Source organism: Rhinolophus ferrumequinum (genome assembly GCF_004115265.2).
Source record: "Rhinolophus ferrumequinum isolate MPI-CBG mRhiFer1 chromosome 5 unlocalized genomic scaffold, mRhiFer1_v1.p scaffold_110_arrow_ctg1, whole genome shotgun sequence".
NCBI classification, from domain to species: Eukaryota; Metazoa; Chordata; class Mammalia; order Chiroptera; family Rhinolophidae; genus Rhinolophus; species Rhinolophus ferrumequinum.
Window position 1 is genome coordinate 13,542,320 of NW_022680355.1, and position 14,801 is coordinate 13,557,120.

Below are 14,801 nucleotides of genomic sequence, written 5' to 3' on the forward strand. Positions count from 1 at the left end.
AATACATCTACTGAAGTAAATGTATTCCTGAATTGGCCAGACCTATGCTTTCCCCTTAAGGTGCTTACAGGTTTTTGATGAGCTTCATGTATTAAATTGATACTTCCTGCTTTATGTATCTTCTTTTTAAATTGTGTAGATCTTTACCTGAATATTTAAATTCAGGTAGATTTTTACCTGAATTTTAAGAATCTAGATAGCATGATCATAGCCAAGACCACACTTTTTTTTTTTTAAGTCAGAACCTAGATTTGAATCCTGAATCTGTTGCTGAACTTCTGAGTGGACTTGAATAGATCATTTAACTTCTCTAAATCTCAGTTTCCTTCTCTCTAGTAAAAAAAAAAAAAAAAAAAAAAAAAAAAAGATCTGCTTTAGATAGTTGTGAAATTGAATGAAATCATAGGTAAAGCATTTAACACATGGTAAGAGCCCAATAAATGGTAACTACAGTACCTATTGTGGCTTTTTTTTTTAGTTTAATCCATTAAAATGTTTTATCTTGCTCTTCCAATAATTTTTCAGTGCTGTATGAATTCTGAATTTCTTATGAGCCTCAGATTCTGGGTTTCAACACCCCATCGAAAGAGTGATCATGGTATTACAATCAAGTCTCGAGAAGCTGGACAAGACATCAACTAGGCAATTTCATTATCAAATGATTAGATGATTGGACGTGGAAGGTCGCTAGGAGAGAGAGGCTTCCTCCCAGAGCCCGTCATCTCCAGAGTGGGCAGTCCAGCTCAGATTGTTTTATAATGTCTACATGGTAAACAGGTGGGAGAATAGAGGTACAAGTTTGCCACCGTCCCTGACTTAAGTGCATAAATTAGCAGAACTGCATAACCAGTGTTAATATGCTACCAGTCAAAATGCAATTGGTTTGGTCGGAATTGGCATTTTCTAATTTATTACAGCTAACAATCTCAGAGTACCGAGCAGAATAGTAAATCACAGAGGACAAGCCATAGTTTGGCTTCACCTGCATTCAGCAGGTCCGTGGTTGCAGCTCCATTCTTGAACGAACTCAGGCCCTAGTGCAGTAAATGTATCAAAGTGAGGAAGCTAACTCAGAATGAGGAGAGATTTCCTCTCCAAGCCCTCTCTACGTGCGGTCCATCTGCAGGGCGGCACTCATTGTTAGAGCGCCGCCTAGTGGAGGAGGTGCCCCTGAACCCCTTCTCTGTGCGCTTAGGAATCTGCTCATGACACTAATATTTGTGTTCTTTAGTCTTTGCACTCAACCTTAGGTCTCAGCCTGTTCAATAGGATTTTCGGTGCTGATGGAATTGTTCCATAAATTCTGCACCGCCCAATAAGGTATCCACCGCCTCGTGGGCTATTGAGCATTTGAAATGTGGCTACTGCAACTGAGAAATTGAACTTTACATTTTAGTTCATTGAAATTTAAATAACCAAAGTGGCTAGTAGCTACCACATTGCACAGTGCGGTTCTAGAACATCCACAAATGTAGACATTCCTTGCTACTTCATTGCAGTCCTTCCTGCCATGTGGCCAGGAAGGACTTGTAAGGAGGTTGTGGCAGAAGCACACTTAACTATATGCCCTGACTCTTCCAAGGGCCTCGGCCCTTTTCTTTGGAAACAAAGAGGTCGCATGACACCTCTGTGGTCTTGTGGCTCTCACACTCTGTGTTTGAGATTTGAAAAGTTATGAATAAATTCCATTTAAGAGGAAGTGACAGGTGACATCCATCCAATGCCTGTTACGACGTCAAATCCATAGGTGAAGGGGTATGTGTGTTGTGTGGTTGGAACTCAATCAGAAACGACTACCCCTTGCACATTTCTAAAGTGTCATTTAAAAAAAAGAAAGAAAGAAAAAATTAAGACACAAAAACTATGCACAGGAGCCCGTCTTTTCAGATTGGTTACCTTTCTCAAGAGCAAATTTCCCAAAGGCCCACAAAAGGACGTTTGTGTAGCAGGAGTAGTGTCTTCAGTAGGATGGGACGGCTGAGCTGCTGATGGAGTCCAAATATTTACTCACGTTTCCTGCACAGGCATGTATCCTTAATTACAAAGGTTTAATAAAACAGCACAGAGGCACTTATATTGCTTTATTGTCAATAAAATGGAAGAAGCCAAGTGGACAGAGTTTGATGTTTTCAACTTACAAGTTTTCATTAAGTACATATTTTATGTATCCAGGCGTATTCCCCTATGTACAAAATATCAGTGGTTTGTCTATGATTTTAGTGAAAAGTTTCTCCTGCCGTGATTTCACCACTAATACGAACATAGGACGTGCTTATACAGACACAGAATCGGTGGGCATTTGAACTGCTTCCCTGAGGTTGCTAGCATCTAGGAGGTAATATAAGCCCTTTCAACATCTATTAATACTTCATTTCTTGGATGGCTAGTTATGTTTTCAAATGTTTTTATGCCCAAATCACTGTCGCTGGACTTTGTTTCAAATCACTAAAAACAATAGAGAAGGTCCACTTTTTTACTACAAAATACCAAGCCCTATTTACGGGCTTCAAGTTACCAGACCACCAAAACCAAGCTAGCCGTGTTTCAGTTTGTAGCCACAGACAATACAGCAATTTAATGCATCGCAAATCCTGACTATTCACATTCGAAAGATGGTATTTGTGCCACAAGAGCTTATCCACCTCCTTTCCCAAGCAACTTGGGTTAATGTTTGGTGTCAGATAGTTGCCCGCTTTGTCTCTGAGAAGCATATCAAACTTTGTGTATGTAAATGCATCTGAAGGACATTTCTATAAAAACACACAGCATGATTATTACACAGCTCACAAGTCTCCATATTTACATACAGCCATGTATAATTTTTGCAATTATGCAGTTGACAGACACAAAAGTCACATTAAATGGCTATCGTTTCTAATATGTATAATGCACTTGCAAACAAGTGATAAGAGTTTGCGAGCTCCTATTTTTCACTGAGTTGTTAAAAAAAAATTATGTTTCATTAGTGCTCACAGATCAGAAGAGAATCAAAAGTTTCGGAACAACAGTAAGGAAAGGTCCAGGTGGGCTGTCTGCATCAGTCACTGATCAGGTGTGATGACAGCCCAAGTCACTAGAACAAACAGATGTTGCTTAACATAGCCATTCGTTGGTCTTCGCTGGCATTGTCTGATACTTTTTTTTTCCATAAAAAAAAGCTAGTTTTCTTCATATTAAGTGGAATAGTGTCAGAAACTGGACAAACTGTATTGCAAAGGCAAGTGGAAACAGTGCATCTTATGTAAAAAAAAAAAAAAGCGGCACGAGGTTTAAAAAGTGTGCTAGAATTTCAGTAACTTGATTGTTTAGACTCAGGTGAGGGCACTGGCTCTTTGAGCCAAAAAAAGGAAAAAAAAAGAAAAAGAAAAGAAAAGAAAGAAACAATAATCGTGTTGTACTTAAGCCAACCCACTAATCAGGAATACAAAATATGGTGCTAGGATATTAAGGAGCTATAGAAATGCCGCCCGAATACTGAACATGAAAGTAAACATTCCCCACTCCTTAGTCCGCTCACACCTAATCTGATAGAGCCCAAGGCTTCACACAGCGGTAAGCGGAGCTGGCTCCCTCCGCCGGCTATCGCAGGCTTTTAAATGGACTTCTATTAAAAACCCAGTTGAAGTATCTCCTGGGATCGGCATGGCGTTCAGTTGCCGGCTGGCCCCAGTAGGTCCAGCCACCCTGCACCATGGCCCCCCCACACACACACTGTAATGGAAAGCACCACGTGACCGCCCAGGTCCACCCCAGCTCTGTTTTCAAGGTCTTTCCTGAAAGTTGGCCACGTAGATAACCTGCTTTCCATGCTATTTATTGCCTAGGAAAGAGGAAGGGCTGAGCCCAACCCCTTTGGGATGTAAACTTGCTCCCAAGAAGTCTAGGGAATCAAACCTGATGCTTTCAGCACTGAGCTGCCTGCCCCATAGAGTGAATCCAACAGTTTTCCCTCAGAACCCAAAAGGGAACTGAATTACAATAGCTTTTTCTAATTTGTGTCACATTGAGAAAAAAAAAACGTAAAGAAAGAAAAAGAAACTTTCTCTAATTTAACCTGTGGCTTTTGCAAATAGTGATTTTTTTTTTTTTTTAAGAATGAATTTCTTTTCATATTCTTGTTATTAACTGAAACATCTTCTTACCGAGGACCTCCATTGACTGGTGGCAAATCTGGTTAACTTCACAGAGATCCAATATCACCTCTTCCATCAAAATTGATTAGTCTGCAGGTTAGGGAAGATTATATGGTCAGGTCAACTGTTCCCCTACTCCCTAGCGTTTTAGCAAAGATAAAATTCAAATGATGTTTTTAGTAAAAATGATTGCCTTCTTTGAAAAGATCACATTAAAGATAACAGCGTAATGATAACAGCACAAAAGTTTAGTCTCTTTGTAACAGGATTTATGAAATAGCTGCCTTCAACATACTTTGAGGCTTTCAGTTTGGGGGAGTCCTGGGCATAGCATTACTTGTGGCTCCAACTAGTTAAAGGAATGATGTATTAAGTAAGCAAGACATCACTTAAAAACAGTAGACAAAACCTAATTTCTCAGCTTTAAAAAATAAATCCTTATTCAGCCATCAGTTTTGGGTAAGACTTTGCAACTTCCAATGTGGTGTAGGGACGAGCAGCTTTGGCCGCCATCTTCCTTACATTGTTGAAAAGCATATTTTTACCTGCTTGTAGTTACTAGAAAAATGTCTGCGTTGGTTTCTCAAAGTCCTGCCACTCTTTTGACGACTTGTCTGTGAAACCCAGTTCCTCAGACTTGCTCAGGTTTTACATGATTGGAATATAGCACACCCTGGAAAAAAAATCAAGACTCAACGTGATTCTGGGGTTTGGCTGATGGTTTAAATTATTTAGAGAAAAATCAGGTGCTGACGTACTAAGACACGTGTGTACTCACACACACAGAATACTTCCTCCTCATTCAAAAGAGCTAAAAATGTAGGCCCCATTTCTGGCACTTTAAATAAAGTTCCCTTTGCAGGATTATTTATCATGGTTAGTGGTTGCCATCAGTCATGAAAAGTTAACAAAGACCTATTGGGTTTATCTATAGGCAGCTAACAAACATATCTTGCTCTTCTGTTATCTTCTTGTTAACAAAGCCCTATCAGGATGTTCTAACCATCAGCATTTACTGCACAGGGGCCCTTTATCTGGGATGATATATAGAGAGCCCATCAATTAGTGTGAAGGTTTGTAGATACCTGCCATATATTCATGAGAGTGCTGCTCTCTGTCTCTCTCCATCACAGACACGTCGCAATGTGGTTTTCTGGGTGGTGTCACTGCTCACCTCATGGGCTGTGGTTCATCTCTGTTGCAGTAGTTAAACTGTCAGAGTGCCTTTGGTCCAGGCAAAACTGTGACTCCGAAACACACCCAATGACCAGGGCTGCTGTTCTCAATACACATACACAGCTGCATAGGCCAAGATCCCACACCGCAATATCGCAAAAGCACCAGGAGAAACGTGAGCCTTGGTGTAAATATTGCCTTTGCCTAAGCATTTTACAAAAAGCAAAAGCAAAAGCAAACAAACCAATGTTATTACCCACTTACTTTATACAACTGGAAATATGACAGCAAACACCTTAGTTCTGGGTGTATGGCTGAGGAGAGGGGGAAGCTAGTCACCAGAATGGCATCTTGAACCTGTAATTTAACTCCTTCTGACCCAGCTGTTCCTCTCCTTAAAGGCTGTCCTGGTTCGCCAGTGCCCACAGGATATAGCCATTTAGCTTGATTTCCAGGGTGTCACACAGTTGGTTGTGTGCCCCAACCTCTGTGCCTTCTCCCCACTCAGAGCACACCACATTTCTCACGGTTTGTTGGACTCTCCCTTTCCCCAACCCTATCCACGCCACTGAATGTGCCTGTTCCCCTTTGCCCTTGCTCTGCTTGGTCAGGTCCTGCGTGTCCCCTGAGAGCCACGGTGGTACACACTGGAGGCTTTCCCAGGCATTCTGTCCTCTGGACTCACACAGCATCGTGTCAGGCTTTTAATAAGTATTTATTGCCTATACGATGATTTATTTTGCTGTCTTTCTCCTCTCTCCACCTGTAGACAGAGAAAGTTTCCTACTTTGCAGTCTCAGAGCTTAGCAGGGTGCCCATTAGGGGGACACAGTGTCAAAAAAAGGAAGAAATGATGAATGAATCTATATAAATGCTCGTAAATCTATTGATAGTCCTCAGTGAATCCGAAGATCTGGAAGGAATGGAGGAGGTCCTTGGAGTAGTGATGACAGCTCAGGACCCCATCCCCTGTCAAAAAGGGATAAACCCATCCCATAGGAAGTTCTGAGTATTTAATGAGTATCTTGTAACCTATGTCTTGTGACCTATGTATTGATGATGGATGTTGTTAGTGTCATTATATAATAATACTGTTGTGGCCTTTGCTACAAGTACCTAAGCTTCCAGTCATGTAGACACCCTTTTTCCTAGGACACAGTTTCCATCAATTTGGTTTCCCCAAAAATAATTCAGTTGGGTGATGAGTCATGTGACATGCGGTGCCTTCAAACACACAGATCACAGACTTGTCAACCCTAAAGCTGACCCTCAGCAAAGACTCCAGTGGCCACCAGAACTCTACTCTTACCATATTCACCTCCACTTACCTGTAAGCTGGCCTCCAGCCTGACAGGACATGAGGGCACCTAACACCCCTTAGTGTAGACCTGTGGCCTTTCCTTCACCCTCCTCAAATGTGAGGCGCCAACACTCAGAGACCCAGCTTTCCACCACGCCCAGGACCAACACCCAGGGACAGTCAGACGCGACCTTGCTGTGACCCTCTGAACCGTGGCAGGGCAGAGGCCTGCACAGGAACTTGCTTTGCTTCCTCCTGGCCCTTCTTCCAGCCCTCACCCTGCACTCCCAGAGCTTGGAGTCTCCTTTTAAAAAGCCAGGCCAGCAGCATACCCACATTTCACTTCTTGTGGCCTCTTTCTCAGGCCACTGCCGCCCACCTCATGGCCATGTCCCCTCTCAGCTCTGCCAGTGGAGTGTTCTAGATGTCAGCATGCAGACACCCCTCTGCAAGGGGCGGCCTTGCAGAAGGGCCAACTGGCCTTTCTCTAGATTGTTTTCCTGGGGGAAATTTGTAGATGTAGGAAAGACAGACCCAGGAAAAGCCCGCTGACTTCCTGGAGCAGGGGTTCCCTCCCTTTCTCCCCAGGACCTCCCTTGCACTGAGGCGGGGGCATGGGGACCCACCACCGGCTCTTCTGGAGCCCATCCGCTCCGGAGCCCCGCGCGTTCTTGACCAGGCAGGAGATATCACCTCCGCGGTTAAGCAGAGCGTCCCTGCGTTCTAGTGACAGGGTCACCGTGCAAAAGGCATCTCCTCTGGACGATAATGCCGCCTGCTGGGCGCAACACGCGGTGGGGCACTCGCGGGCTTGCGGAGGGAGGCTGTCCCTCGGAGCCCTTTGGAGCACCTTCCACTTGCCGATCTAGGAGCCTCGCCCCAATCTGTCCCTGCCCAGCTCCGATCCCCGCCTGAGTCTGCGGAGCACGAGCCAGCTCCGCGGCCTGGTCCTGGCTGGACTTGGCCGCGCTGGGGTGGCCGGGTGAGCGCTCCTTCGGGACGCGCCTCTGGCTATGGGTGCGGCGGCCGCGTCGCCACGGGACTGTGCCCCAGCGGGGCGCTCGGGGGCTGCAGGGATGGCGACGGCAGTCAGCTGGGCCGGGTCAAGTTCACAGAGGCTGCGCTGGAGCCGGAGTGGGTCCACTGATCCCATAACAAAGACTGGGAGGGGTGAAAGGGAAGGAAAAGAAGTGGAGGAAGGAGGGAGGGCAGGAGGGCCCGGGAGAAGGTGGGGGCAATGGAGGCCGTGGCCATCAAGGCCTTCCTAAGTGCCCTTTGGTTCTGATGGCTCCGCAGATCGGGAATAGACATGTTTGCCATGATGGCTTTAATATAGACGGTAAATCTGTCCTTGACGGACTGCCGCAGACGTCCCGGGTCTTCTCCTTACCCCACCCAGCAGCCCCCGTCCCAGGTGGCCGCAGAGAGAAGACTGGGGACCAAAGTCACGGATTACGAGTGCCCAGACGTGCGGGAGGCCGGGCCAGGAACCCGTACCCCCAGCAGGCCCTTTTCCTGGCCAAACTGGGAAAAGAAACCTAAGACCCGTGCGCTCCAGGCAGGTGGCTTCTCCGGAGCCAGGGCCGCCAGCGCGGCCAGGCGGCGCCCGCACGACACCGGGAGGGGCCTCGGCCCGGGCGCGGAGCCCAAGAAGGGGAGGAGGGGAGGAAAAAGGGTCGTTGCCGACGGAGAACTCTGAGAAAAGGGACAAAAGGTGGCCATGTGTAAGAAGGTAGACAGACAAGGGGCCTCTGGTAACTGAGTCCCCCGGAAGGGATGGCATGGCCTGGGAAGCCGGTTCCGGTGTACACGTGGATGCTGCCACCGCCACTTCTTATCCTCAGGGTCCCAGAGGTGGCGTCTGAGAGGACCCCAAGGGCAGATGGGGAAGTGGAGACACCTCTGGGCCTGGCGCGGGGAGTGCGTGCATGTGGGGCCCACGCACTCGGGTGCAGTTCCTGCCAGCACGGAACAGGACAATGGTACCCCCTGGTACAGGAGCAAACTAGTTTCTGTGTTGGGGGAAAAAAGAGAATAAAAGTTTAATAAACGTGTGCTGTGTTGTGAATGACTTTGTGACGACCTCTGCTGCAAATGGCCTATGCATGCGGAATAATGGTCTCCTTGCAGAGAGGGAAATAGCTTAGTGCTATCATCGTTGCCTCGGTAACCATCAGAGTCCCCATCTAGCAAGAGAGAAATGAGTTATGAAAAGGCTTGAGTGAAGAAGGGATTAACACATGATCCCAGGGACAGTATGTCAATCAAAATCAACTGAGAAATTACACTGCTCTATTTGAGAATTTCTCCGGAACCCGAACGTAGTGGAGTTGGGTGCGTATTTTCTCTCTCTTTTTTTTAATTTGAGAAAGAAGGGGGGAAAGTAGCATCGTGATTCGTCTTCGTGACTATCATTGAGAGGTACACAGAGGGGAGGGCAAGACTCGCCAAAAAGAGGGTGAGTGAAGAACACAGGGTCCCCGGCCCACCCCTGCACGGCAGGGCATCTCGCCCTTGTGTCCCACTTCTGTCCCCCCACCCTCGCCGCCCCACCTGCCTCCAGCACCGACCCCCACACCTCAGGCTCACCGGCACTGAACTGAGGCCGGGCCTGGTGCTTGGCCTTAGCTGGACCCTCAGCTGCGCGGGAGGAAGGGGTTGATCGAAGGTGGGTGGGTGGGGGCGGGGGACCTGGGTCTCAGCCCTGGTGCTTGAGCAGCAACCTCCTGCAGGCGGCTACAGCCTGGACTCGATTTCCTACTCAGGGTGCGCGGAAATAGATCATTGAGTCTGGGGTAGCCCCCTCCGGGCCTGCGAGACCCACCCCCCAGGAACGCGGCTGAAACGCCCACGCACGCACGGACGGCCCACCTCCCCCTACGCTCAGTACCGCAACCCGGATCTCAAAAATAAGAAGAAGAAGAGAAAGAAGAAAACACTACGAAATCCTAAGGAGCCGACTTCGGTTAATCGATTCCTAACCCATCTGGCGCGGAGCGGCGGAACTACCGCTCTCTGTCCCAAGGCTCTGGCTGCCGGGACTTCCGCCCAGACACTTGAGTTAGGAATTTTGATAGAGACCTCAATCCGCACGCCCCCCCCCCCGGGGTGGGGAGGAGATGCTCTCTTTTGGAAACAATTAGGAGACACAAGACCCCGAGTAGAGAGTGCCTGAGGAATTTGTAGGCTGGGGTAGGGGAAGCTGGACTTCCCCAGACGGTAACCCCAGAAAAGTGGCTATTGCTCCTGGCTGCAGAGCTCTGGGGTTTGGGGGGGCCCTCAGCGCTCGAGCTGAGGAGGTTTATGGCTCTGTCTTCTGGAAGTCTGAGCGGCCAGCGCCTGCGGGCCAGGCTTGGGGGGAGCTGTCTCAGGGTCCCCAGGTCACCTCCGGACACTCCACTCCACTCCCTACCTGCGCCCACAGTCTGCCCGTTTCCCCCAGCAGCAAGGAACCTTGACCATCATCAAGTCCAACCCCCCAATTAGCATATAGGGAAACTGAGGCTTTGAGATAACACAATTACTCAAGTTACACATTGACTAGAGCCCGGTTTCTTAACTTCACTTTAGAAAATTGGCCTCATTCAACAAACAAACAAACAAACAAACAAAAAGTTTTATGGGACTTATCTCAAACTGAGAGCCTTACTTTGCCCTGCGAGGGCGTGCAGGTGCGTGGAGGCCTCTCAGCCCACCTGTGTCTGGGTCTCCTCTACCCACTCATTCACTCATTCATTCATTCATTCACCCTCCCTCCGCCTGCCTCACTCCCCCGCGAGTCCCACACAAGTTTCAAGTCCTGAGCGCCCCGCACGGTTAACTAAATCGCCTTGACCCCGGCGCTATTTGATATTTGCCTCCTGGACACTCATTTAGGAGCTCCCAGCAGTAACGCAGACATTGGACAAGTCCAGCCTGAAACCGAAGCCTTATGAAAGGGGGAGATGGGGAGAACCTGATAGCTGGAAACTCGTTTCTCCAAAGGCTTTCGGGACATTTTAGCCCGGCTCCAGGTCCGCGGAGCGCCAGGGCGCCGCCAGTGCGGGTGTAAACGTTAAATGTTAGCTATTTGTTCCAATGATTGGCATGAAAGTCGACTCTTTCTTGTCTTCTTTTTTTCCTCCTTCTCCCTCTTCCCTTTCCTTTCTCTCTCTGCCCCTCCGGATTCCCACAAATACTGATTCAACCAGTGGCTCCTCTAATCCACCTTCCCTCCCACCCTGCTGCCACCCAAGTCACAACACTAACAGAACAATGACAACCAGGACGAGGCAAGGGGGACACTTTTCTGGTTCTGTTTCACTTCTGGAGGCACCTCTGTTTGCTGCCACGGACTCCCCGTCTCCTCTTTTTCCTAGCCCCTTCTCTTTTCTCCTTTTCTTCTCTCTTTTGCTTTTTCTGATTTTCCTTTTCTTTCCTTTTTTTTGGGGGGGGGGAGGGGAAGTTATTTCTTTTAAACAGTGCTGGTGAGAATGAAAAGTGCCAATACCATAGGAGCAATTCAGGACTGCTGTGCCCTCTACTAGAGAGAGACAAATAGATGAGCAGATAGGCGTGTCACCTGGTTTCAAAAGTTCCAGTTTTTGCTTGAAAGGAGCACCTGACAGGGTGTCTTACTCAGAGCCCCTGCAATTACATTTCCCCAGAAATGGAGGAAGGGCCACAGAGCTGCAGCTGGCTGCTAACCACAGTTCCCCCACCCCATCCATGTTTCAGATCCCAGCCCAAGCTCCCAAACCCACTCCTGAATTCTCTAAATAATAACCCATTTATCCCAGACTCTCCCATTCTGAGAGGCTAGTCCCACCTCTCCCTACCCCACCCCACCCCACCCCACCCCACCATGATTCCCCATTTATTTGATTTGTTCTGTCACTACCTATATACCTTATGCCAACAGAACCTTTTCAAACTCTGATTAGTGAAGCTTCATTCTCCTCACTCACTCTTTTCCCCAAACTCCGTCTCTCCCTTCCTCCCTACTTCTTAAAAGATTTTGGAGCCGAGAAGATAAGATATGCAATCCTCTATCGGGAATCCTGTAATATTAAAGATCAAACGTGGCATCAATGGAAGACCAAATGCAGAGAGAAACAAAAGGGGAGGCTGGGAGATGCTCATCAGCTAATTACAGCTGCAAATATTATGCAAATTTATCTTGGCACAGAAATGGAGAAAGCGAGTTTAAGTGCGGAGATAATGCTGGAAAATTGAATGTTCATCTGGGCATGGGAACCGGCCCAGTAGGCTCCACTGGTCTGTTTCATCTAGGGAAGCACCGGTTTTAAACTCCTATCAGATCATCTGCACTTCACTGGTTGGGGCTGAGAAATTAATATTACTTATAATTGATACTTGAAATTCTTAGAGTGATGTGTCCCAAAGAGAGGAAAGAGGAGAAGAGAGGGAAGGGGAGATGGGGAAAGGGTGAAGAAGAGAAGGGCAGAGAGAGAAAGAGAGAGGAAGGTGAGGAAGTCACACGATATTGAATACAATATTGGAACTAGACCTCTGAAATCCACTAAGGCCAAAGAGAACTGAAAGATAAAGGGAAAACACACCAGAAAATCATCTCTCTCTCTCCCTCTCTCTCTCTCTCTCTCTCTCTCTCTATCTTTCTTCCGCCCTCTCCACCTAAAATCTGAAATATATTTGTAATCAAGATTCAAGTTTTTAAAATCCATGATTATGTGGCTGCCTACTTTGAGAGTGTGGGACAGAATCAGAAATGGAGTCTTGAACCCCAGCTAGCTGGGAACCCAGGATAAGCTCAGGAGAGGAAATCTGGAGGGTAGGCAGCGGTGATCGCCAGGACTCTTTTTGTAGCTCTAAGCTGAGGGGGGGAATAGTCTTGGCTCCACAGAACCTCACCTCTGCTTCTGCTCCAATGGCACCCCCATTTCCTTCGTCTTTATGGGCCCGTCTTCAACCTACTCAGGAACTATGGGGAAGTTATATTCTCAGGAAACAAACTCTATACCCTCACATTTCAAAAGTAAATGTACTTAAATTTAGGGGAGGAAGAAGGACAATAGGAACTACAGGGAACAGAAAAGAATACTTAAAAAAAAAAAAATCAAGTCTTCCTCTCACCTCCCAGTACAAAATCTACCGCAACCCAGAGAAACGTGGAGAATTTCAGATGAGCATTATTCAGGTGCAAGCCATCCAATTACCAAGAAATTATGATCTGACGTAAGCAGGCACAATTGGAGAGCGAATATGTATGAGTCTCCTCTCACTGGTTTGCATATTTGCAACGATTGTTTAATCCAAGCAACCAGAAAGTAATCAACAGGCACAAAAAGCTTAAAGAGCAAATTACCAGTGACTCCTGCCCCTTCTACTTCCTGAAGCCTGGAGGTTGCTAGTGTTGTCAGTCGTGTGTGTATGTGTGTGTGTGTGTGTGTGTGTGTGTGTGTGTGTGTGCTGCTGGTGGTGGTGGTGGGGAGGTACTCTGGGTTCTGAAATCTGTCCTAAAAGAGGCAGAGAGTGTAGCCTGTTGCTTTTAGATGGCTTTTGTTCCTTTGGCGTTAGGGCAAAAGACAAAAGAAACAAAAATGCCAATTATTGTAACTAATTAACCATTAAATGAGATGTGTGCCCTCTTCTCTCTAACTCCAAAATGGAGGGAAAATGATGAGGGTAGGGAAAGGAGGGCGTTTAGAAGAACAGGATGATCCACCCACCACTCTGCTCTTGGGAAAGGAAACCTATGCACATTATACAAGTGTTAACAGACAAAGCCAGAGGAACTAAATATATATACTTTAAAAAAAAAGAGAGCAGTGAATACCAAGAGGAACCTGGAATTAATTTTTTTTTCTTGTTTACTTGGAATGGGGTGGGGTGGCCAGCGGTCAGGGTGAGAGAGGTGTGGGGGCAGGAGATGGTGAGGAGAGAGGAAATCTCAGAAAAATTAACATTATTGGTATCTTTCTATATAAAGATGCAAATGGCATTTTATCTTAACTTGGTTCTGTGCTTCAGTCAGTGTTTATGATTAATTATCTCCTTTTTCATAAAAATAAATCATGTTAAAAATTAGGATCTAGGTGTTGGGGAGAAACTCAGCACTGGTTTCAGGTCGATCTTGTTAATTTCAGCCTGAAATTGACACACTAATTAAAGAGCAGCATGGAAAAGCAAGAGCAGGCAAGATTATACCCAGCTCTTTTTTTTTTTTTTTATCAGATCTACCTTATATTTTCCCAATTAAAAACTGCAAAAAGCAGTTTCATTGCCCCGGGATAAAAAATAAGGGCCCCCTTTTCACAACGTTGGCCATCACTTTCTACCATCAGATTCATTGTGATGTATTAGATGCAATAAATTATCCCATGTAACAAAACATTGGGAGCTGAAAGGCAGATAATCTGGAAAGCAGAGATAAGGATTCATTATTCCAAATCATTATGAATCCAACGTTGCCTCTGACTTCTTTCTTAATCAGCTCCTCTGATCCTGGATATGTGAGCAGTACAGATAAGGAAAGAGTCGTTTATAATTCTCCACCTCGTCTAATATTTTAAAATAAAGTCAGAGGCAAGAAAACGCCATAAAACACTGGTGAGCAGGCAAGCGCCGAATGAAAAATCACTTCCATGTTATTATATCCACAGTAAGATTTAATTAAAATTCTCCACGTCCACGTGCTTTATTTTCAGATAGGATTTTTTCCCATCACGTAATAATTGATAGGAATTTGCAAACGGGGCTATTTATTTAGGGCGCCTGGGTGGAATAAGTCTGATTTTTTTTTTTTAATTTCCAGTCACTGCTTTGTGAAACTTTCATTTGAGACGTCCATGGTTCCACACCACCCAGGCCCCCACCTCCCATCCTGCACCACCCAGCCACCCCCAACTAGGCTGCCAGGTCTTGGTCAGCAAAACATAGGCAAAGGCACAGACCTGAAAGTTGAGTTTAATGAAAAATGTTCTATTAGGAAGAAAAGAAGAAAAATGAGAGAACTGGTTGTACCCGCCCCAGACATCACTTACTGCCTCCCAAAAACCACCCCCACCCTTTACACATTTATAATAAATTAAATCTCAATGAGTGGGGTTGAAAGATTAGAACTTTTAAAGCAAGGCTAATATTGAGTGAGTTTTCATCTGGCAGAGAGGGCACTTGAAAGAACTAAACCAATCTGAGGGTACATACAGGAAGGCAGAAAAATTTACAAGGGC